Raw genomic sequence first — 21,926 nt, forward strand, 5'->3', positions numbered from 1 at the left:
ATGAAACAGAGGTGGATGGCATCAGCTTACCCCACTGTACCTCCTTCCAAACCACTACCGCTGTTATAAACAAATTTTTTAAACTGTCTGAGAAATAACTCAGAAAAGTAGACAGAGGCTGGAATATTTGAATTTATTAAAATGACACTGAAATGCCTGTCAAGCCAATCATAAGTCATTAGAATTCCTGCGACCTAGAGAAATGAAGAACCCAGCTGAGTGAAAGAAGCTATCGGACGCAGGAGTAGAGCACAGCCTAAAGCTGATCAAAGAATTAAGTGAGGAGTGAGCCTGAACACAGAGCCCAGGGCTGAACTATTCAGCATGGTAGCCACTAGCCACGTTTGGCTTCTGAGCACTTGAAATGCAGCTACTGCAACCAAGCAACTAAAATTTTATTTTTATTTCCTTTTAATTTAGAAACTGAAGCAATGTAAAATATTTTGCCATCGAATACCACTTTACTATTTTGAGAGGACTACATTTCATTGTAACTGCTGAAAACTTAGCATCTAAACTGAGATATTCTTTAGTATAAAATACATATCAGATTTCAAAGGCTTTGTTTAAAAAACTAAAAGTGTAAAATATCTTAATAATTTTTATACTTACTGCATGTTGAAATTATGGTGGTATTTTAGATATATTGGGTTAAATAAAATCTATAAAAATTAATTACCTTTTGCTTTTTTAATATGGCTACTCGAAACAAAATTACATATTGGACAGCACTGGTCTAAGGATTAAAATACCGATACTATCTGAAAAGCACCGTTTGAAGTCATCTGTTGTCATGGTGACTATAAAAGAAGGCCAAACCTATCCATCCAAGTCACAGGAAGAATTATCCAGGACATATGCAGCCCAGGTGCAGTATCCAAGCCTTATATCAGTGATCAATAAGGAACCATATTTCAATGAAAAATGGTCAAGCAGTAACCTGAAATCAACATGGAATGGATGGTAACTAAAGTTCCCCCGAAATGGTACCACCAGTTCACCTGAGATAATAAACTTCCTTCTAGTGAGTAAGTGGCTTTCCAATCTAGGGAAGGTTTAGAATTAAACACAGAGATGATTAAGAAAATCGGACTCATATTTAACACTTTTTAGAAAAGCTTAGAAATATGTTTTTTATCAATTGGGTCAATTTGTGAATAATTATGTTTTTAATGTTTAAATGAATCTGACATAAAGTGACAGATTAGCTTTATGATGCTAGTTTAAAATGTGTGATAAACTTAGACATATGATTCACTTAGATTGAAATGTTTAAGAAGATTTGCTATGTCTATAAAATATGATATAAAATAAAATTTAACATGTAAGATAAAATTTTATAAGTGATGAACAGTCAAAAGGACTTGAGCTAAATATTTGGAAAGGTTTTACTCATTTGAGTCATAAATTTGCCCAATAAGCATCTGATTTGTTTAAACAGAAAGTCAAATACATTGTTTATATATGTAATTGAAAATATTTAAGGGTTTAAATTTAGCTAAGTTTGTAAATGAGACTTAGTTAAAGGAACTGAATCTGTTCAATTTGAACTAAAGTTTCATCAAAGAAAAGTAAAGGCAATTGCTCACATTTATCAGATTTATCAACAGAATAATACGTTGAATTTAAAGGCCTAAAGAAATCAAATTTTTATTTTTACCTGTAATTTACATATATAAGTACTAGTTGTCCTTTCTGTACACAAAACCTGCTCTTTTTTGAAAATCTTTATTGTTGATAGTATTATGGATGTCCCCCACTTTCCCCCATTACTCCCCTCCACTCGGCTCCTGCCCTACCCCAGGCCTTCACCACTAAAACTTACTCTTAATAGCTAATAATTAAGTAGTTTACAAATATAATTTGTCTCATCCTCACAACAACCCAGAGAAGTAATATTAGACTCCCCATTTTACAGGTAATGAGATGAAGGCACAGCATGGTTAAGTAGCTGCCACAAGGTCACACAGCTAGAAGGCGTGTGAGGATTCAACTCCAAGCTGTCAGGCTTCAAAATCCATGCTCTTCACCACAGTGCTTTACTGCCCTTTACTTTCATACTGTCCTTGAACGTGAAAAGGAGCTCACAGTGGCAAAAATAGTAACTAGTGTTCATGAAAGTGAGCTTTTACATGCTGTTAAGGTTTTAACAGTCTTGTTCTTTTTCCCCAGTAGCTATCAAGAAAGGTTTGCACTAAGAATTCTAAGAAACACCCACGGCATACAGGGGAATGGTCCAAATGGGAACAGTTCTCAAGGCTTCTAACTCCATTCTGACCCAGCACTCCAGACCTCTAGCATCCTGCGACAAGGGCCTCTCCTACAGTAAGAGGCCCTCAGAAGAGTTCAGCCTGAATTACATTTCATTCCACTTATTTTCATCCTGTATCATCTCTATGGTCCTTTTCTGTGTGAATTCCCAATCCAGGGCACAGTATAAAATTTTTAAAAGTTCAGGAGAGAGAAAATAATTTCATTTAATCTTGTTTTTAATTCTAAAATTCTATTCGAAGGGAAGAGGTCTCCCACTCCTTCCACCCCAATGTCCCACCTGGAGGCTGCAGCAATAGGCGTAAACAAAAATGTGTTCTTCTTGGTTCCCTCCTCAGAACCATCTCCCCTGCCTAAGTTGACCACACCTACCATTCTGAATGGTCCCCACCAGGCAGTCCTCATCTGCCACTCTTTCCAGAGCACACACACTCCGAAAGCACCCTTGCTGAAGCAGGAAGGCATTCTCGTGTGCTGGTAATTAGCAAAACAATCATAGTCAACTCTGATTTATGCACACAACTCATGCTTTTAAATTTACCAACTCCGTGCAGTCTTGGATAAGGTATTTATTCGCATTTTATAGATGAGGAAACAAAAGTTATTGTGAAGATCAAAAGATACTTTGTGTAGCAAACTTAATACAGTAACTGGCACCAGGTAAGTGCTCAAAGGATGGTAGCTATTACAATATTTGTTATTTAACGAACCTACAGAACTATGATTCATTATTTGCTTTAATGAACCCCTGTCTCTTATTTAATTTACTTTTATTATAGCTTAAATAAGAAAGGCCCTTAAAATTAAAATGCTTAATGACCCTTCTGTGGAAATAGTAAGAACATGTGTTTATAAGGGGAGATGAAAAGAGGGCATAGGAGGTAAAGTACTAAAAGTATTATAAAGACAAATTTAAATGATTTTTTAAGATCCCTTGTTTGCTGTTTTTTACTAGAATAATCAAAAGCTAATTCATAACTGCTAGTATAAAATTAAGCTAGATAGTGTTTTATGTTTTTTATATATAACATTTTAAGACATAACATCAGGAATCCAAACAATTAAAAACAGAATTGTGATATTTGATTTCCAATGTTGTATTTCAAGTAACTAAAAGCTCAAATTAGTCTTTTTTAAATTTATCTTTATTGTTGAAAGTATTACAGATATCCCCCATTTTTCCCCCATTGATCCCCTCCAACCCCCATCTGTCCTCCCCGCCCCCAAGGCATTCACCACACTATTGTCTTGTCCATGGGTTAAGCATATATGCATATAAGTTTTTAGGTTAATCTCTCCCCACCCACCCCCACCTTCCCTCTGAGATTTATCAGTCTGTTCCATGCTTCTATGTCCCTGGATCTATTTTGTTCCTCAGTATATTTTGTTTATTAGATTCCACATATGAGTGAGATCATGTAAAACTGAATTAGGAAGAATTAGAAAGCCTGAATAGGCTAATAACAACTGATGAAATTGAAGCAGTGATTAAAAAAACTCCCAGCAAACAAAAGCCCTGGTCTGGATGGCCTCACAGGGGAGCTTTCTAATTCTTTAAGTTGTAGGGTTAGATAGTTTACTAAACATTTTTCTTGCTTTTTGAGGTAGGCCTGTAGTGCTATGAACTTCCCTCTTAGGACTGCTTTTGCTGTGTCCCGTAGATTTGGGATTGCTGTGTGTTCATTTTCATTTGTTTCCAGGAAGTATTTTATTTCTTTCTTGATATTATTGGTAACTCATTCATTGTTTAATATCATGCTATTGAGTCTCCATGTATTTGAATGTTTTTGAGTGTTTTTACTGTAGTTGATTTCTAATTTCATGCCCTTGTGATCTGAGATGCTTGATATTATTTCAATCTTCTTGAATTTGTAGAGACTGGTTTTGTGTCCTAACATGTGGTCTGTCTCTGAGAATGACCCATGTGCACTTTAGAGGAATGTATATTCTGCAGCTTGGGGGTGAAATGTTCTGTAATTATCAATTAAATCCATCTGATCTAGTGTGCCATTTAGAGTCACTGTTTCTGTGTTGACTTTTTGTCTGGAAGATCTGTCCAGTGAAGTCAGTGGGGTGTTCAAGTACACGACTATGACTGTGTATTGCTGTTGGTCTCTCCCTTAAAGTCCTTAAGGTTATTATTGACAGGTCCTTATTTATTGCCATTTTAATTCTTTATGCCTATGTTTCTCTATTTCTTATTATTACAACAGTCCCTTTAACATTTCTTGCAATGCTTCTATTTCTACTTCTAATTACAGCAGTCCCTTTAACATTTCCTGCAATGCTGGTTTGGTGGAGATAAACTGCTTTAGCTTTTTTTGTCTGGGAAGCTCGCTATTTCACCATCTATTCTGAATGATAGCCTTGCTGGATAGAGTAGTCTTGGTTTCAGATCTTTGTTTTGCATTACCTTGAATACTTCATGCCATTCCCCTCTGGCCTGTAGAGTTTCTGATGAGAAGTCAGCTGACAATCTTATGGGAGCTCCTTTGTAGGTAACAGATTGCTTTTCTCTTGCTGCCTTTAATATTCTTTGTCTTGAGTTTCTGGCATTTTAATTATGATGTGTCTGGTCATGGGCCTCTTTGGATTCTTCTTGCTTGGGACTCTCTGTGCCTCCTGAACTTATCTGGCTTTTTCCTTCACCAGGCTAGGGAAGTTTTCTGCCATTATCTCTTCAAACAGATTCTCTGACCCTTGCTTACTTTTGACCTCTTCTGGCACTCCTAAAATGTGAATATTGTTACATTTCATGTTGTCCCACAGTTCCTTTAAACTGTCGTACTGTTTTTTAATTGTTTTTTCTTTTTAAGTCTCTGATTGATTTTTTTTCTACCCTGTCTTCTAATTCACTGATCCAGCCCTCAGCTTCCTCTAATCTACTGTTTATTCCTTCCAATGTATTCTTTATTTCTGCTATGTCATTCTTAATTTTCTTCACAGCTTCCATATCCTTCTTCATGCTGTTGAGCATCCTTACAATCAGTATTCTGAACTCCATATCTGAGAGATTGCTTATTTCCATTTCATTTAGCTCTTTTTCTGGAGACTTCTTTTATTCTTTCTTTTGGGGCTTGTTTTTTTTTTGTCTCCTCATTTTGGCTGCCTATTTAGGTTTGTTTCTATGTATTAGGTAAGCCTTCTAGGACTCTCAGTCTTTTTGGAAGGTCTCTGGTACAGGCCAATGTCAGATGCTGTTCGTGACTGGCCTTAAGTACCTGTTTGGAACTAACAACCACCCCCAGCTTGAGGTCCCCTCTGTTGGGGCTCAGTGTATTTGGAGAGGACCAAGATGCACACTGAAGTCTGCTTTTCCAAGGCCCAAGTCCAGAGGCATATCAGGCAAAGACTCAAAGCACTCTGAAGTCTGCCTCTGCCTGCAGCCTGATTAATCTGATTCTCTTAATGAGCCTCGGGCTGTAGAAACTCCACAGCGTAGGGCAAGAGGTTTGCCAGCAGGGTGGGGCAATTGCTTCCCCCTCAGGCAAAAGCTGTTTGGAAGGTAAATGTCTGCCTCTGCAGTATGGGGAAATAACTCAGCACAGGAGTCCAGAGGGGCGCCCTCTGAGCTCTATCTCCAGAGCCCACAACCCTAGATTCTCTTCACAGGGCTCCAGTCCACTCTGCCCTCCCTCTGCTGGAGCCCAAGGTGAGTGGCTGCACACGAAACTTTGTGGGTTGGCTCTTTAAGAGGGTGACTGCATTTCCAGCCATTTCTCCCTGGCAGATAGAAACCCTGCTGCTTTTCACAGCTAGATGTTATGTGGGTACCTTTCTCAGTTCTGGTGCTCTTGGCTGGGAAGCCCAGCTTGGGTTTTAGGCCCCAGAGTCCTCAGTGGGCACCCCCCACAGCTAAGATATCCCTCTGGACCTTCAGCCACTGCCTGTGGGAGCCCAGACAGCCCTCCCTCTCATGCCTCCACACTTCCTCCCAGTCTCTATGTGGTCTCCACTTTTCCTCCTTGGTAATGAGGGTGCTCTCCAGCTCATCTTCAGTTGCAGTTGATTATTCAGGATGGTTTTCCTATATTTTAGTTATAATTCCAGTTTGGTCCTGGGAGAGTGTCAGTGTAGCTTCCACTCAGTCCTCTACCATCTTTAATTTCTGATATTTGATTTCCGATGTTATATTTCAAGTAACTAAAAGCTCAAATTAATTTTATAATGCCCTAATGATACCTTTTGAAACTTAGATAACTGAAGTTATACCACTACAAGAAATGTAAGTCAGTTTCCTTTGGCCCTAGAATTGACTTTCTTAAGGCCCTCACTACTGACTTTGGAACTGGTTAAAGCATAATAATTTTATATCACATAAAAAAATACTTTAAAAATTCAATTAAGCAAAGCATACTTGTACCTACTTATCTTTGGAAATGAATAAGACACAGTTCTTGTTCTTGAGAAGCTTATGACCTAGCACAAAAAAACAGCGATAGTATTTTCGAACAACATGCTAAATTGTTTTTAAAAAGAGGTATACGAAGACTTCCCTCAAAAGAGAACAAGTGTCAAAGGAATATCACTTAGTCCTTAGGACAGATTAGAGTTAACTAAGAAAAGAATAGGTGAGCCTAGACTGATGATAAACCACAAAAGGCAATGAAAAATAGACAAAACATTCAAAAAATATATGTACATGTATATAGCAAGGCTAATATAGAAAATATGTATTCTTTTAGTATATGAATACAAATAATAAATAAAAGAACTATCTTCAGAAAGCATCTTTTCTGTAAATTAGTCTATTCTAGTTTCTCTGTACATAAAATACTGGTATGTGTCACAATATGCTATGAATACTTATTTTATGACTTTAGCTTGTTTCTTTTTATTAAAATGAGTAAAAAAGCCCAACTACCATAACAATCAGTGCCTTTTTTCTCCCTGCACTTAAAATATATCAGTGAATTGAAAAGTAAAACTTGCTGCGTTCCTTGACATAAAGAAGTCAGAATCCTGGTATATTCTGTGTACCTTTAGGTTAATACAACAGAGAGAAAGATAAATCATATCAGTTTCCTCCTCAAATTTGGGGATCATAATAGTACCGAATTCATAATGTTCTTATGAGAATTAAATAAGTTAAAATTCGTGAAGTGCTGAAAACAATGCCTGGCCCATAGGGAGCATCAGTAAGGGTTTGACTGCTAGAAAAAATAGGAAACTGCAAGCATACTACACAGGGTCTGAGGAAAACATCTATAACAAGAGGAAATGCAGGAGAAGATCACACAGGAACCTTTTATTATAGATTTACAATTCAAGAGTCAGAGTAGGCCCGACACATGATATAGTGATAAAACTGTAAAATGCCATGCTTCCCTTGAATGACTAAGGTTATAAAGAGGGATGATTCATAAAGGACTGATAGTCAGAAACACAGTTTCTCACTTAAATACATCAAATGTGTTGGACAAACACATCATTTTATTTTGTAGTTCCATTACTACCTTGATTATTTAACTGGTCTACCTGATGGATTAGTTTACATAATATACCCATGCGGAAAACCTTTACTCTTAAGCCCTATTTTGTGCTTTACAATATTCAAAGTGTACTTACCCCACAATTCAAGGGAGTCACTTTTTAGTTAGTCAGGAGAAAAGGTGGGGGGTCAGCAACCAGAACCAGCATGTCTGTTGTAGAAGCAGCCAACCTCTGGAAACCACCCTTGGGTAATAGCTTCAGGATTCTGAACCATAAAGTGTTGAAGATATTATTAGTGTCATTAGAGTCTTATTTCCTCTCCTCCCCTTCACCACCAAGCCCTGTAGGCTCCCAGCATATACTAATCTCCCTTTTTAACTAACATTTTTTAAGTGACTGAAGCCTTCTCCCCGAGGTCCTTTGGCTTTCACTTTCACTGATTATAAGATAAAGAGTCAGGGATCTAGTTCAAGACACTCTGGGCGATGACCAATCAATCACCTAACAGGATCGCAAATTCTCCTATCCACCATACAACCTCTGTAAATGTCCAAAATGTGAAATTCAGGCTTATAACATGTATTGTGTTTTTGAGTGGGGGGGGGTTAAATCTTCATCCGAGGATATTTTTTCCATTGCTTTTTTGAAGGGGGGGGAGGGAGGGAGAGAGGGAGAGAGAGAGAGAGGGACAGAAACATCAATGTGAAACACATATATTGGTTGCCTCCTGCACACACCCTGACCCAAGGCCAGGGATCAAACCTGCAACCGAGGTATGTGCCCTTGGCTGGAATTGAACCCGGGACCCTTCAGTCTTCTGGCCGATGCTCTAGCCACTGAGCCAAACCAGCTAGGGCTATGTATGTGTATGTGTGTGTGTGTGTGTTTAATATACATCATTATAAACTAAGTTTCCAATATTCTTCTGTTTGAATAACAAATTAACCAAATCATATTTTTTAAAAGCCCTAGGGATATAAAATTATTTTAAAAGCATTAAGGAATTAACTGGTAACTTTTCCTCATAAGAAAGGAAGGCTAAAAAGTAGGTCAAAAGAGATTATTTGGGTGACATACATAAAATAAAATGAATAATCTTAATAGTTGGAAAAGAAGTAATTCCTCAGCCATAAGAGCTCAGATAACTTGCATCAAGCAATATGGAATATACAGAAGGAAATACTTGATAAATATTTGTTAACTGATGTCCAAAACTATAGTATATAATTGCCACAAATAACTGGCATGTAAGGAAATCAATCATTGACCTCAAACTATATTTAAACACTCCAATTATGTGCCAGACAGTATAAATGTGCGCATTTTCCCCAAGCAGTCGTGGTTTACAAAATGACTTAAGACATCTTATCTTCATTTTAATTGGGAGCACACAAAAATAACATACATGCCCACAAAATTTTTCAGCCTCCGTCAATCACTATTAATAATCCATGTCACAAAACACCACTTCCCGTCACCACCACCATGTGTCTCCCATGCCTTTTCTCAGGAAAGTAGTTGTGATCAACACCTACCATGCACAGCAGGCCAGTTAACAATACCTTGTATTTATAGAGCGCTTTTCCTGCCAGGTCTCAGGGCTATATTATTTTCCCCAGCCACAGATACAAGCCTACATGTTTTGATAATGAAGAAATCATTAAAAACTATCATCTTTCCCAAATGTGCTTTTATAAATGCTACAACACATTGTACTAGATGCTAAATTACCAACCAGTCATCATGTTATCACAATGCAACTAGAAATTGCAGGAGCACGTTGACCCAGAAACAGCCAATAAAGGTTTCAGTGGCCTTATGCCGTCCGTGCAGGCTCACACGGTTACAAACAACTGACTTTCAGTGGCAGAACTATAATGTTAATCCTAACTTAAACAAGAACGTTTCTTGGCTCATTTTACATCTTTGGACATGCTTGATATGTTACAGAATTCTTCAGGTAGAGCAATAATGACTGTGCTTATAATTATAGACCATATTTTTTTAGCTTATACCAAAAATGGGGACCAGTTTCACTTCATAAAATTAAGACTCATAAGCTTAGAAATGCAGAAGTCTCATACTACTGTGAACCAATGTAGGTGGCGAATGGTGTTTCACACCTGAGGACGTGCTGTGCTGTTCCCTGCTTCCACCAGGTGGCTGATCTAAACCATGGACATAAAGCACACTTTCTATTTGTATTTCCTAAGGAAATACTGTGGATATCACAATATTTTTCTCTTTCATTAACTGGTTAGGCACATACCTCAGAATGCATATAAACATACCAAATTATCGTTTTGTGCTGTACTGACAAAAGCTTCATTTCATGCTTCATAGTTTGGGTAAATAAACCGCTACAACCAAACCGTGCTTGAAATACATGACTGTTTATGATGTTTCCTGACTTTAGTTTTGGCAAAAAGCAATACAGCTTTAAAATGCCAAACGGTATTGAATCTTGGGCCCTGTATGAACTAGCAGCAAAAGCAAAACACAAGTCTTTATTGTGCTGAATTAACACTGGATATCTCCATTCTTAGAATGCATTCTTTAGCCACAAAACAAATGTACAGGCTAAAACTCATAGAGTTCTGTCTGGCTGAAAAGCGGGTCCAGGGTCCTTGCACTTGAATGTTGGATTTGCTAACACAGATCTGAATAAAGCTGTACTCTTGGTACCTCAGAAAGAACACAAAACATGTTTTAGTACAAAACATGAAACGACAACCAGTGTCTATATAACCTGCCTACACTTTAATATTATGATGGTCTTTCATGTTTAAGTGAGAAAATAACGTATATTCTCTCCTGGTTATCTTCTCAAAACAGATCTACTTCATTCTAATCAATGTACCATTTCATTACCATCATCAAAAAGCATTTAGCAGGGCATCTGTGAATCACTCTACAAGTAAAATTCAGTTAAAAACAAACCCAATTGTGAACTAATCTGTAAATTGTTGTTGCAATTTATTCCTTTAGTTTCCAATATAATCTTCTAATGAGGTGATATTACTTAAAATTGCTAGCAAATATGAACAGACTTAGAAACCTAGTAATCAGCAGGCTAACAGGTGTTGAAATCCCAAAAGAGAGAAGAGGAATATTAGATAATCACTTTATGCCTGGCACCTCATGTAGCTTTAATATCCATAATTCTAATCAACTTAACTGCAGTTCAAAATGATCCATGCCACTGGTTTCTTTTCATTAACTACCTTTTAGCAAAGATTATAATTCCTTGTATTCCATATGTTCACTAACTGATCAATTCCAGTTTACAAATTATTTTACTGAACTGGATATACCATTTAATTAGTTGGCTCATTTTCCAGTTATCAATGTGACATCTCTCACCAGTTAAAACAAATACTATTAACAGATATATTATTTCCTTCTGAATGGATCAGATATACTTCTGAAAAGGAACAGTTTTCTGTCTTTCACCTTGTGACACGTAAGACGATACCTAAGTAGCCACAAAACAGTCTTCGCAATCATATTTTTAATGCATTCTTTGTGTCTGCAACAAACTAAATATCACGAAATGATGGAAGGGCTTGGGCCCTTGAGAAAGGAGGGGGAGGGCTCCCCAGAACTTGAGCAATTCCCCACAGCGGCATCTAACCCCCATCACGCTCCTGACCACGCACCCCCGGCCCAGCCACCTGCCTGCGGAGGCGCGTCTGGTCGCTTCCTCGCACAGAAAACGCGGGGCAGCTTCCAGCCCCTGAAAGGACGAGCCCGACACCTTCCAGAAACAATAGCAACGACACGCGTGCCAAGCATCTGACCCGCGACGTGCCGGTCCCGCGCCTAACTCCGGCGTGGCCGGGTGGGAAGCCCGGCCGCCTCTCCCGCCACTTACAGGGGCCGCTGCACCCTCCGAGGCACCTGCGGTCGCTGGCTCAGCACCCAGGCGAACTTCAGGAGCACCTCGAGATGTCTCGGGCACGGGCGCAGAGGACGGTCACTGTCCAGAGCCTGTAAAAACGCCTCGCCATCCCCCTGGACAGCCCTCCCATCCCATCCTCGAACGGGAGAAACTGCAAAACATGGGAACCCAAAGGGAAATATTTCCATAGGTGGTTGTTTTTTTCGTAAAAGCCTCGATAACGAGAGACAGAGAGACGGAGAGAGAGGAAAGGAGGGAGGGAGAGAGGGAGGGTGCCACCCACCGCCTCTGCAAAATCCCACCGGACCAGCAGCGGCCGGAGCTCGCAGCCCGCGCGGCGCGCACCGTCGGGGGGCTGGACCGCGGCCCCGCCGTCGGGCCGGGAGGAGGCTCAGCCCGCCGCCGCCGCCGGCCGCGAAGTTTGCCACCGCGGTCCCGGGTCCCAGCGCCGGCGACCGCGCGGAGGGCTCCTCGGCGCCGGGGAGGCCGCCTCCCGGCGGGGACGCGCCCCGCGGGGACTCGGGTGCGGGGGGCCCGGCGCCCTCTCCCTGCGGCGGGCGGACCCACCCCGGGGCGCCCGCCCGGCCCCTCCCGGCCGCGGGCACGCCCGCCTTACCTGGCCTGCGGCGGCCTCGGCGGGCGCGGGGCCCGAGCCGCTCCGGCGGCGGCGGCGGCGCCGGGAGGGAGGGAGGGAGGGAGGGAGGGAGGGAGGGAGGGAGGCGGCCGCGGAGGAGGAGCTCGGGCGAGGAGCGGGCGGGCCGGCGGGCGGCTTTGTTTCCACTGCGCCGAGCCGCCGACCCTGCGTCACCATGGCAACCGCCCGGGGGGCCGGGCCCGGCGCCCAGTGGGGAACCCCTGGACCCCCAGGGTCCGGGACCCTCCGGGCCGCCGCAGGCGCCGGAACTCCCGCTCTTCTCGGCAGGCTGGGGGCGGGGGGCGGGGGGCAAGGACCCCCCAAGGAGCCGCACGGCCACAAACACGCCCCTCTGCCTGCCTCGCCGAGTCGTGTGTCTCCCCCCAGCCGGCGGGGACCCCGCGGAGGAGAGGGGCAGCCCGGGCCGAGGCTTACTTCCAGCCCAGGGGGCGCCCCCTTTGCTTTCCCACGCGGGACCTTCCGAAAGCGCCCCCCCAGCACACCTTTCTTCTACGGAACTGAGCCCTCCAAACGGAAATTCACCGCAGAGAAAAGACGGAGCGGCGCAAACTGATAAAGTGTCGAGCAACTGGTCCCCGCGCCGCCGCCGCCGCTGCCGCAGCCGGCGCGGCGGAGCCCGGGGCCGCCACCCGCCTCCCCTCGCGAGCTGCGCCCCGGCCGCGCTCGTTCTCCCCCCACCGAAGCCTGCATCGGCCTCGTTGAGGTCTCCAGTAGGACCGGGCGGGGGGGTAGTTTTTTAATTGTAAACACAGGGTGCACTTGTAACCTCACAGGCTGCAGCACAACTTTCGGGCTGCACTGAGTCCCCGCCGCCGCCGCTCGGCTACCGCCCGACTGCTCGGCATCCGCCCCGAGCCCGCGCGCTCCGTGCCAGGACCGCTGCGCACTGCAGACCCTGGCGCGCCGGAGAGAGCGGGGCACGGGTAACCTCGGCGCGTGCTGGGCACCTCTCCTAAGGAAATCCTCGGAGATGGGGTGGGGGTGGGGAAGTACTAGCAGACCCACAGCAATGCTTCCTCTAAAGGACAGAGCTAGAGGACAGCTACCATGGGGTGAATGAGTCATCACCCCATAGGACACCTTCCTGAAAGATCAATTATTGAATCCAAAACCTGCAGGGTCTTCATGTGGACCCTGGGGAGCGTGGCATTTATTTTCTGGCATTTGTGAATCGCCCAAGGAATGTCAAAAACTTACAATGAAGCTCCAGGGTAGTTGACGTTCTCTGTGTTTGCTACCTATCTGAGAAGCCATAAAGCAGGACAATGTTATTACCAACCGAAGGCACACATATTAATGAATGAAAATATAAGATCCCTTTTAGAGTGGAGAATAGAAACAGCTTGTTTCTCAAAAAGGTTGGCCACTTTCCTGTAGTGGGAACATTGGTACTTGTAGATGAAGTCGGGAAACAAAGGCCTTCCCCGCAGGCTGCTAAGCGGTTTGGCAGTATTTGTCAAAATTTGTAATGTGCATGCCTTTCACCCAGCTATCTCAGTTCTTAGAAATGTTTCAAGCAGAACACACAAGTGTGCAGTGATGGATGTACAAGAATGTGCAGGGCAGCAGTTTTGCAACAGCAAAAATTGAAACAACTTGTTTGTTCATCAACAGTGATGAGGTTAAATAAGTTTGGCATGTGCACTCCACATAATGCTGTGCAGCCATTAAAAGAAATAAAATGCATAAGACACATAGAAAGAGATTGATTTCCTTTAAATTAAAAAAAGGGGCTGCAGAACAATATGTATGGGGTAATCCTATTTCTGTACAAAAAAAAATATTCTAGATAGGCTAGAAACATAGATGTAGACGTACAGATAAAGGCCTGGGCGAGTCCACAGCTAATCATTCACAGTGGTTATCTCTGGAACTAGTGTAAGAATTGAAGACACAACCCAGGACTGTCTGGTTTGTTTAACTTTTCTTTCCAATGAGCATGGAATAGTTTTTCCAATGAAGAATCAGAAACAAAGATCCTAATCAAATATTGGTCAACTGCCTGGTTGAGAACTGGATACAGAACAGCAAGAAGCTACTGAGTTGTACAGTCCTGCCCTCAGACGCTGAAGGCTTGGAAAGTTCGAGTTGGGTCCTCGCTTGGTGAAGTCCTTAGTGACCTGGTTCAGCATTATTCTGTGAGGTAGGTGTTCTTGCAGATACTCACTTTTCCCGAGGAGATTTAGTTTTAACTTAAGGTCAACTCCAATCTAGCTCTTAAACAAAATTAGAAGGTTGTAAGGAAACCATCCTTCTAAAATTTGTCACCTTACCTACTAGGGTATATCATTTCAACAGGTTAAGTGGTGGTCATTAATCCAATTAGTTAATTTGGAAATTAAGGTTCTAGAGCTGAGAAATTATTGTATGGATGCATGACTGGCCTTTCCTAGTCTCACCATGCTTGAAATCTGTAAAATAATGAATCTACTTTCCTAAAAAGATCTTCTACTATCCAATTCAGTAGCCACTAGCCAATGTGGCTATTGGGCACTTAAAATGGTGCTAACGTGACATGTTCAGTAAGTGAAAAATACACACCGGATTCCAAAGACTTGGAACAATAGCCCCCCAAAAGTATAATATCTCATTTATAATGTTTATATTAATTATATATAGAAATAATATTTTAATATAATGAATTAAATAAAATATATTGTTTAAAAATATATATATAGTTAAAATTATGACATTTGTTTCTTTTCACTTTAACATGGTTACTAGAAAATTTTAAACTGCATATTGAACAGCTCTATTTTAGAATTGGTGTTTATGCTAAAATATCATTAGGAAATCCAGAGTTAGCTATTCTTAACTTTTAGTTAAAACAAAATATTATTACCTCATTAATGCTTCCCAACTCATAGATGTGCCATAATATAGCAATTTATGTTAAATAATTTCAACTTACTAGAAAAATATTATATACAAACATTTGTTTATATTTTAGGAAGATTTTACCACAGATTCTAAAGTTGTATTACCTGGTCCTGAGTCCCAGCTCTACTGTTTATCAGCTACATGACCTAGGCAAGCAGTTTACCACATCTGGTCCTCAATTTCCACATCTGTAAAATGGGGATCATAATGGTGCTTACCTCATTGCATTGTGAGCATGGGATCAATGTATGCATGAAAAACTCTAATTACAATGCCTGATTGTATACAATGCTGAATAAATTTTAGCTATTATTATTATTACTATTATTATTCCACTTTGTCAGGTCTGTCACATTCTATTAACCTCCAATTCAGGTTAGCCTATATTTATAATAATTTTTTCATCTTCCTTTAAATAAGCTGATTGGAACTATGACTGAGTCATCAAAATTTAACTCTCCTCGCCCCTGAACTGATTATAAAATAATTACAAAAGCAGAGATATTTTGATCCATTTTAAGTTAGCAAAATAAATGAAAAGTTCTAATCACTGCGTCTGTATTGATAATCATTTCATTTTGATAAATATTAAAATTTCCAGGTTTAGCAAAGTGCAACACATATCTAAAGTGGTTTACATTCTGTTTATCATCATCAAATCCCTAACGTGTAAAATAAAGAAGCTTTCCCTACTGAAGCATTTGTATAAAAATTTTCGTGTTCTATTATTTGGAATTGGTCTACCCAAGTCCATATTTTTTTCTCAATTACAAGTCATAATAGCTAATATATATTACACACTGTGTTTAAGGTCACACAGTTATTTAGTAGCAGAATTGCTAGACTATTAATCACTGCACACTAAGAAATACCTTATTTGAGAGCTTGAGTTCAAATATATTTTATCCCATTAAGCCATGAGTTTTGGAACAGGCCGAGAAAAAAGCAAACTCCAATGTTCTCTTATTACAACCTCATGAAGTAACAACTTCTTCAACCCTTCTAGTCATGTTCCAACGCTGTTTAATGGGGTGATATCAACACACTCAAAACACATGAAGAGATACTTCTGTTGTCTATGTCTTAAAATTAGTTTCCTTCATGGATAGTTTTCTAATTTGATTGGAAAAACCCAGCTCTGGCCATTCAGAAGGCTTGAAAAAGAAAAACAACACCCTGCCAAGTCTATAGCAGCTGAAAATCCAGAACTCACAAATTATTCTCCTCCCTATAGCCCTCCCTAGGGCAGTAGGCAAATCTGCTCTACAAGGCAGATAATGACTTTCAATATCATACGCTGCTCCTAAGCAGTATGGCTATCCTGGCTCAAAGAAGGCATATTGGTCCCTTGGACTAAAAAGCCTATGGCCAAACAGGAGAGTTTAAATCATATTTGTTTCAACATCTCCAAGAGATACCCAATTAACATCACAGTTAATCTCTTAGAGAAATAAAAGATCCAGCTAAGTGACAAGAATTTCCCCTAACCTGAAATGAGCTCCGTGTATAATGTGTTGGCTCACAGTAGACTATGCACTACCTAATGGCCTTAGCAGTAAAGAAATAAAAAGACAGCTTTCTTATCAATGCCAAACGGTTCCATAATTGCTTATAGAACAGAAGGAAATGAACATCTCACTGCAATGTAGTCCACAAAGATAAGAAGAATTTTGAAATTACCTTGCTGTTTAACCAAGTATTGCAAAATATATTGTCAATAATTGGTAGTGGCCATATGTTTCACCACCGAGCTATCTGACACATCAGCCAGTATCAGTGTGAGAAAGGTGGTGCTAACTAGAGAAATGTGTCTTCTAAGAATCCTAGAGAACACAGCCAAAAGTCGATGGGATTGAGAGCGACTGTCTTACTCATTGCTTTTTATCTCCTTGTATTTATCAGGCAGCCCTTTTAAAAATATATACATCTTATTTGCCAGTGAGGAAAATGGCAGGGAAACAGAGAGTTAAAGAAACAAATGCTTCACAGTTCTTTGCCAAAAGCTCCCTATGGAGAGATCCAACATGATATCTCAGCCAAAAGTATAATTTGATATTGATCAGATAGCAGTAGACTTTTGATGTGCTTTAATATGGTTTAAATAAATTTTATTTTAATTAAATTAACTTTCGGCTGTGTTGAAAATGTTGTATTCAGAGAGGGAATGTAAAGATGTTGCTTCCTTTTCTTGGGTCATTAATTAGAGGTTCTCATCTCTTTCTAGGGCTCCCTGGCATCAGACCTTCTCCACACTCACAGTTTATCTCATTTCAGTAGCAAAAATGTGTCAGAACATGAACTAGTTCCAATATTATCTGCTTTAAATTCATAGTTTATTTACTTATTGATTCCTGACACAGCTGCAAATGAGCTCTTAGCAGAGTGGAAATCATTTGTTTCTAGTTTTCTCATCTATAAAATGAGGGTGTTGAAGCCTGCCCTTATCCCCAGGAAAGGATTTCATAAGTCTGAATTAGATTGTTCAGTAAAGCTCATTGATCAAAGGTTCTGTGTGACTCTGATGCCATAATACTACTGGAGTGAGAGACTAGAAGAGGTATCAAAGGGAAACCGTGCTCTACACTTCATTATAATAGTAAAACTGTTTTAAAGGCCCTCTTTGTGACTAGATATTTCGAACATCATAAATGAATAATTGCACACCATCAAAGGCAAGCGAAGGTGGTTGTGACCACACGGGCTCTTCGTGGATGAGGTACACTGTGTCAAAGGAAAGACTCATGGCAGAATGTCCACTGACGCCTCACCATCACTTTGAGAGCCTACCTTGCTTTGCTAGGTAGGCACAGGTCCCAGGAAACACCCAGACCTGGGCTTGTCAGCTGTAGCCAGCTGTGGCAGATTTAGGCAGAAGTGGAGATCTGAAACAGGCTCTGCTCTGCTCAGTGGGGTGGAGCTGACTCCAGGCAAAAGGCAGGTAGAGTTGCCAGGTAAAACACAGGATGTGCAATATTTGGGAATTACAGATATTAGAACTTATTATTCTTTGTGTTTATTTAGAATTCAAATTTAACTGGGCATCCTCTATTTTTATTTGCTAAATCAGTGAACCCTAGGCAGAGAGCACAGGGAGGGTTTCAACAGGTGCAAATGCAGCTCCGAGGAAGAGCCCATTCTAATGGGCAGAACGATACCTACAGTCAACATGATCTTAGCCAGCGGCTCTAAGGGTAGTGCAGGTTAGTGGTCAGTGAAGGGGGTAGGGGCAGATGTTGGCAAGATTGAGGAGATGAAGACCACTGTCATTAGAACTGGGCACAAGATCAAGGCCACACTAACAAAAGCAAACTAATGCTGAGTCCCAAAGCAGTGGGGTAGAGGGATGGTTCTCAGTGTTTCTGCCTCCATACCATTCACAAAACCAAACCTTCCAATCAGTAATACCTCACTCTGTATTTCTTCAGAGGCTTTTCAAATCTCCCGACAAGAAGATAGGGTTTGAAAAATCCACCCCAAAGCTTCTAATATGTATCACTACCACAAATGAGTCTGTCCCTCAACTGGCAATTTTTTGAAGATGACTGTTTTTTACAGAGAATGGATTTGAGTTGAGCAAGATGAAAACAGAGAGACTCATGAGTACACTAATGCGACAGATAAAGTGAGAGATGATTTAGAGTTGAGCAGGATGGGTGGTAGCAGTGGAGATGGAGAGAAGTGAAAAGATTAAATAAGTATTTTGGAGAAAGATGGAAGAAGTCTTAGTAAGGTTTTCCTCCGGGACAGAAGGGAGAGGAAAGTGCCAAGAATGCCTCCTAGGTTTCTGGGCAACCATAAAGAATTCTGTCAGGAGGAGGAACTGGGCCAATTAGATTATCTCTCCTGAAAGGAGAAACTGAGACCAGATGGTGGAAGTGGATATAGCTGAGATGTCACAATGCACCGCTAGAACTAACTGCCAGGCAGGCCTCAGGGCAGGAGGAAGGTAAGCAAAGGCAAAGAGCAAAACAGAGACAAGCGTCCCATGGCCCCCGAGAGGCCTGAAGCGTGGCCTCACAGGCTTTCTTTCTGTTCTTGGAACACATCGAGTGTGTTTCCGTCCGAGTCCCCTGTCCTTCTGTTTCCTAACTTGGAATGCCCCCCACCCCAATTTATCTCCTTTGTGTCTTTCAACTACCCACTTAAATGCCATCCATTCAAAGAGAACTTTTCCTGACCACCCAATCTGAAATAGCACCCAGGTTCTCATTACCACATTATGTTCTTTTATTGTTTTCAAAGCACCATCTTCTGAACTTGTCATTCGTTTCCAAGTCCACCACCCCACACTCTAGGATGCAGTCTCCCAGACTGCAGGGCTTTGCCTGTCCCTTTCATGCTCACTCCCCAGCCCCTGGGACAGCACCTGGTGCAGTGGGACCTCAGGAAATGCTGCTAGTGGGTTCTGGTGGATGGTTTCCCAGGTCCAGGTTCTAGTTCACAGGAAGTGACTATAGCTTGTTTTCTGCCCTTGGCTGTTGTAAAATAGTCATGCCCTTATAATAACCTTTCCTTTTCCTTGACCTCCTTCGAGTAGCTTCTTTTCATTACTAGCAAAGGGCTATCCCAGAACACACAGAGGAATCTAAATCAATGCTTATAGGAATCTAAATCATTATTATATGTCATAATAATGACATATCCCTGGGACAAAGGCTAGGGGATATGTCAATGCTTAATAAGGGGAAGAGCCACAAATTTTTAAAAATTAGAACAGATATATCAAGATTTTATCCTTTTGTGTTGCCTTCCTTTGATACTCAACCCCTAGGCTAGGCCAGAGGGCTAGATATGAGGAAGGGGCAGCCCCACCGAGAGGGAAGGCAGTCTGCAGAGGGCAGGTAAGGGAGACGCTCGATGGCAGAACAGGTGATACGCTCTCTGTGGCAGTCTGCAAATCATGCTTCGGGCCTGAGGGCCACCAAGGAGGTAATTTCCCCACTGGCTCTTGAGGCAACAAAGGAAGGGAGGTCATTCCAGGTAGAGGAAACAACAGATGCAAGGCGCCGAGATGCTGAGCCAGCAGATCAAGTTCTGAGGGCTCAATTTGGTGTGACCAGAATTCAGGGTGTTTATCAGATAGTGGCAGGAAATAGTATTGGGACAGTAGCAAGGATCAGATTGTATGGATAAGTATAAGGAAAATTCATTTTTCTTTAGTAAAACGAAAGCCCAGGATAGTAAAATCTATCCCTGGAAAAATGCTTTCCTGATGAACAGGACCTCACAGAGCCCGACTGTTCCCTTGCAGGTTTTCCCACCCACTGGTAACTCTCAATACTAAAGCCACAGGGGACCCTTGTCCACAGAGTTGAGTAGCTAGGACTTTATTCCCTAGGTGAGCACACACACACACACACACACACCTTTTTCTTGAATGCTCCTTGACATTCTCTATGAGACTGCCTTCAAAAGAGCTTAGGAAATATTAAAGCTGAAAGCAATGAATAATAAAGAATATGGAAGTTAAGAGGTCTGCTGGTCCCGGTCCAGGTTCCCATGGAAGGATATCCAGTGTCGCCAAGACCAGCGCCATTGTTAGCATCGTCAATGACAGCTTGCTGGGGAAAGGCAGTGAGCCAGGACTCCTCCAAAGCTGCCCATTGTGCAGGCTGGTGGAGATTGTAGAATCACAAGGGGCTTTAGTTCACTCTTTTAACAGGAAAGACATTCACTTGAACTGTTTGATTTTAATGAAAACAAAACCTGTAGGCTGGGAGGGTACTCTGTCCTTTCAGAAATTCACGTTAGACGAAAGCCTGGGTGAACTTGTTCCTCTGTGTTCTATCCACTTGTCACCTTCTATCAACTCTATCTTTATATTTAAGCTTTAAACCCATTCTCCTACTCACTTTCATTTTCATAATCCTAATAAGGACTTTACTACATTTTATCTGAAATATCATAATAGCTTCTGAACTGGTCATGTGGTCTCCCCCTACCTTTTCAGTCATCTCACTCATTGTTGCTGACCCATCTTGCTAAAATACAGCTTTGAACATGCCATGTCCTGCTCCTGATCACCCTGTAGCTCCCCATTGCCTCTGGAATGACAACCTTTCCCAAATCTTTTGCTTTCTATTATCTGGCACTAACTTGCTTTTCTAACTATAATGCCTACTACGTTGTCTTCATGTTATAGCTAAATTAAAAATAGTATCCTTCTACAGCAACAGATTTATTCTACTCTAAGAGCCCTTTTCTCCAACTCTCCTCATGGTCAAATACTACCCACCCTTCAAAGCTCACTCCAAATGCCCACACTTCCATGAATTCCTGTTGGTGAGATGGAATTTCTCCCACCTGGTATCTGTCTCCTATAGCACACGACCTGTATCTCTCTTGTAGAACTTAACTACCTTACATTTTGTGCTAATTGGTATTTGCATGTGTCAGGAATAAAAACTCCTAAACCACAAAGTTTGGGGCCTTGTCTTGGAATTCCACATAGCTCCTAGCATGGCATCTTCCCTCCTAATACGGTGTCTTGCCCTCCATTGGCAGTTTGTTTGTTGAGTTAATTAGTTAAGTATTTCGTCCCACATAGAACTTGCAGCCCGGCCATTACTGAACTTCCACCAAGGCCATTACTGTGGCATTTTGTTTAGCTGTCCATTGAGGGTGCACATCAAAGATTTGTTTTGTCTTTCTGTTTTGTGTGGAAGGTGCTGGTTGGTAGTTTGCTGTTTGGAGTGCAGGCAAGTTGAAGAGGTGCCAATTTTTAAAATGTGGCCTGGAAATCAATGCGCCCCATTGCTCTGAGGCGTTTTATTGGCACAAAAGCAC

At 41.6% G+C, this 21,926-nt stretch overlaps 1 protein-coding gene across 4 annotated transcripts in view; it reads right to left on the bottom strand.

The window, feature by feature from the left end:
• The window catches only part of RNF182 (ring finger protein 182), a 54,608-nt gene extending 42,324 nt beyond the window's left edge, over nt 1-12,284 (bottom strand). For 2 of the 4 annotated variants that reach the window (XM_081145531.1, XM_081145533.1), the window contains exons 1-2: nt 12,222-12,284; nt 7,840-7,969 (exon numbers count right to left, since the gene is read on the bottom strand). The gene's annotated coding sequence lies outside the window, so the exon portion shown is untranslated. Of the gene's footprint in view, nt 1-7,839; nt 7,970-11,888; nt 11,907-12,221 lie in introns of those variants that run through there. The other 2 variants (XM_081145532.1, XM_081145534.1) reach the window with 2 other exon arrangements.
• Between the last annotated feature and the right edge of the window lie 9,642 nt (nt 12,285-21,926).

The sequence above is a fragment of the Miniopterus schreibersii genome (genome assembly GCF_964146895.1).
Source record: "Miniopterus schreibersii genome assembly, chromosome: 8".
Taxonomy (NCBI): domain Eukaryota; kingdom Metazoa; phylum Chordata; class Mammalia; order Chiroptera; family Miniopteridae; genus Miniopterus; species Miniopterus schreibersii.